At 31.0% G+C, this 4,125-nt stretch overlaps 1 protein-coding gene across 4 annotated transcripts in view; it reads right to left on the reverse strand.

Annotated features, from left to right (window-relative positions):
- Positions 1-4,125, reverse strand: part of LOC109537788 (synaptotagmin-7) — a 136,086-nt gene that overhangs the window by 91,915 nt on the left and 40,046 nt on the right. The gene's annotated exons all lie outside the window — the stretch shown is intronic.

Below are 4,125 nucleotides of genomic sequence, written 5' to 3' on the forward strand. Positions count from 1 at the left end.
AGTAGGCTATGGAAACAAGAACTATATTATCACACAAAGCACAAAACAATAATGAATCGTTTAAATTAAATGTTCAAATTGACTTCCGTTTACGTCTAGGCATTTTTTGGCATCTTCACATTCAACTTGTGAGTTGTGTGAAGGTGCACTATCATGTTGAAAATATGCCAATTTTCGATACGATGTTAATGGAAAACGTTGTCATCAAGTTCATTTGGTAAAAAGCGTAAATATCTTTCAATATTTAAATTGTGATTATGAAAGAATGGACCAATCATTTTATCACTAAAAATGCCTCACTAGCCATTCACAAAAAAATATGTTGATCTCGCCTATTTTCAATTAGATGATGATTTTGATTAGCCCAGTAAACATGATTGTGTCTGTTAATTATTTCATTTTTGTTTTGTGTTTGGTGTGATAATATAGTTCTTGTTTTCATAGCCTACTACACATTTTTTATCTTCTTTTGAAGTTTTACGGCAACAAAAGGAGAAAAACATACAAACAGTTGTATCGTTAAATTCAGAAAAAAATAATAATTTTAAAAGGCCTACAGCCAACTATGATTACCATTTAAAAAACCATAAGTTTATTTTTTATTTCGTAAATCAAGTTGACTATGATAACGAGTGCTAGTTTATTAAATTCAACGCAAAAAGTTCTACCAAAGACAGTTTTAACTTTTTTTCTAATTTAAGCAGTTTACGAATTATATGATCATTAAAAAAGTGTTGATTTCTTGCATTTTCAGGATATATCAGGAACCAAGTCGGGTACCTACATTTTGAAAACGGTAATGAATAGGCAATCTAATTCTGCCCAGTTTTGCCCAGTTAACGGATTCTCTATCTTTAAAAATGTAGAAGTTACCCATACAAAGATTCAGAAAATGGCCACCCTGTATAGTTACTTTGAGGGTTTCTTTCTAAATTTGCGACATATAAGACGTGAAATCAAAAAAACTGTTAAATAATTGGGACTTAATTACTTAATAAACAATTAATTAACAATGTTCCAATATCCCGACTTTCATTCGTTAGACTTTTGAATTTGGGATTCTTCAAAACGTTTAGTTTACGACTAAATAGTCGGCACAAGAAATGCGTCCATTGAGCTGCTTTAAGTATTTAAAAGTTGAAAGTCACTATTTACCTTAAAGTAGCCAGCTCCGAGCAAAGTACAATTATACCCAAAATACGAAAAGGGTTTCGAGCCCTGCATTTCAACGATCGTCAACTTTTCGTGGACTGAAAGCTAAAACTGAAGTCTAAAATATCTGTTTTCGGTAAATGCACTTTTAAACCGAGCTAAAAATTATATTAGAATCCTTTTGGAAAATTGGTTATTAAAAACAGATTTCGGTGCACCTGTTTGTGTCCTTGGGAGACTTTATCAGCTTTTGAAGGCAAATATATTACTTTGTTAAACTACTTGGTCAACAAACAGAAATACGTCAATTTTCCACTTGGTAACTTTTGGCTTGTTTTAACGTAATTTTAGTCAATCATAGTTTCATGCCAGAAATCCACAATTTTTAATCATCATTACTTTAGGAATGTTTGACATATTATTTATTTAAAATTAGGCCTTCGTTTTTGGTAAATTAACCTACCGGAAAACATTAACTTCATCTTTTCATTAACTACAAATTATGTAAGTTTTAGAGCCGCAGTCGCCTTTATAGCTGATGAAGCGCACTTTTTTGACTGTGATTTGTTGCTTTTAGTTTAAGTATAAGTGAACATTTTAAAGTAGCAAAAGTGATTATAGTCATAAATCCTTACGTAACGATACGAACTTCCTAGACACAAAATCACAATAAATATTGTTGCTATTAAAAACAATTTAATTCAAAAGAAATTCCTGGGTTCCAGTCAATTTTATTGTTTATGTTTTTGTAATATTTTAAATGGTAAACAATAAAATTAAGTGGAACCCAGGAATTTCTTTTGAATTAAGTTGAAACACAGTCAGGAAAATATATACAATAAGAGCAATGACAAAAATCATTTTAAACTTTTTTTCTACAGAACACGCTGCAAAAGAAATAACGTAAAATTTATTGGACACCTGCACGTAAAACACTCTACATTTTAGGCTCATACAGGAATTACAGATTGACTAAAATCAATGTAAGGCAATGCGTTGACTTTCCCTGAGAAAATGTATCATAAGATACATATTTTGGTTGAAATTAAGCTGGTTTCTTCTTCTTGAGAAAACTACAGTTATTATATTTAAGAACTTTGATTTGTTAAAAGAAACAACAAATTTGGGCAGCACTAAACATCAGCAGTGTAATGTGGTGTAACCTATGGTCCTGTGCAATTCTGAAACCAAATCATAGCGCATCAGAAAACGTAAGCTGTACTAAGGGACTTAAATGTTTCTGACCCATTACGCGATTGTGAAATATGTTTGGAAACCCTTGTAATATAAAGCGGAGTTGATGACAAAATACTAAATATAAAAATCATATTCAATGACAAAAAATGAAAATGCGTACATGAGTTTTCTAAGCTTAATGGTATTTGATTTCACTCGCTCTCAATATTCATTATTTTTCCATTATGAACTGCCCTAAGTAATTTAGCACTTTTAAATTCAAATCTACACGAATTAAAATTTGCCGTAAAAGTGAATCTTTTGTTAGCAGCTTCAAATTGCGAGATCTACTGAAACGGTGAAATTCATTCGGCTTTATCTTTTTCCAGTAGAATAAGCTGCTTGGCATATTAAGCCTGTTTATTAGAAGGTTATTAAATTAGCCTGCTGTTGAAAATATCTACCAATAGCGAGACCGACACGGAAGTAATTATAATTTATATATTGAAATCGATTTTTCTTTTATATTTTATTAAAAGACCGACCTATGCTTGGAATACAAAGCTACTAGAGTTATTCGTTTTACAACTATTGGAATTGTCGATTTATTTAACACAATATTAGGGAAGGAAATTCAATAGTCTGTTAATCGTCGGTAAAATAAAATCGTCGAAARCAGAAATRTGCTGATGTAARAACCAGTAATGATTTGAATTAGAAGCACATAACAGCAAACAACTTTCCAGCAACTTAGAAAATGTWWGTGTATTTTGATATGCTTTAGGCAAAATGTTAAATAGTTTTAATTGAAACTAATCCTATGWAAATRCCYACACSCCYCTTTTACAGAGTCAATGACTTTCTCATRAAAGATCAACTTTTTGCATGTACTAATAAACTATTTCTTGTAAGTTCATATGCTTAAAAGCAAACCGAGGCGCTACTTCTTATTAGCCCTACCCCCTTTGTTAAAAAAACTGTTTATCAGTCCTCATTGTTCTCAGGTAATGTATATTTCTTTGACTTCTTTTGTTGCTTGTTGGTTTGAGACGATGCAAAGAAAATACGTTCCGCGAAGCTTACACGTTTTTTCATTGGCCAAAGTCCCACGTTTTTATCAAGTTTTTCGCCCTACAGGGGTTCTTTATACATTCAATGCTTGCTTCCTGTAGCATTCACATGCTATATTCATATAAAGCCACCAAGCTGAAGGAGTCGAAGTCAACGGAAGTCATTGTCAAAAATTGCCTACTGCAAATACTGAATCTGGAAGCTTCAAAGGATTTCAAGAACAGAGTTCCGCTTGAAAAATTCTATTCACATTTTCGGATAGTGTATTTCAGAACGGTATTTGTTCTTCCTTTTGCGTTATTATTTAAAGTTAAATTATTTTACGTAAAATTTACTCAAAAGGGTGCTTCGTGAAAGCTTCGTGAAAACTTAGTGCTGAAACGTATTGTACCACACTGTGAATTTAGTGCTGTTGCAAGTTTATTGATATAAAACTGTAATAAAATCGAATGTTAAGATTTAATTAAATTTTTACATTGTTCCACAAATAATTATATTATATATTTCATTATGTATGAACAGGAAGTTTCACTAGTGGTAGTAGTTTTATGTTCTTCTTGTTAATCGTTTGCCACATATTAATGTTATTGTGGGCATTTTATTTAAAAACGATGTTTTTGAAATTTATAAATAATTTTTCATTTTTAGAAAACATATGAAACGTTGTTTTCTCTTCATCAATATTAAACAAAATATACACTATTTTGCAATTAGATTATATAACCA

The sequence above is a fragment of the Dendroctonus ponderosae genome, unplaced genomic scaffold (genome assembly GCF_020466585.1).
Source record: "Dendroctonus ponderosae isolate FM_Combo_2020 unplaced genomic scaffold, Dpon_F_20191213v2 Dpon_F_20191213_4, whole genome shotgun sequence".
NCBI lineage: Eukaryota > Metazoa > Arthropoda > Insecta > Coleoptera > Curculionidae > Dendroctonus > Dendroctonus ponderosae.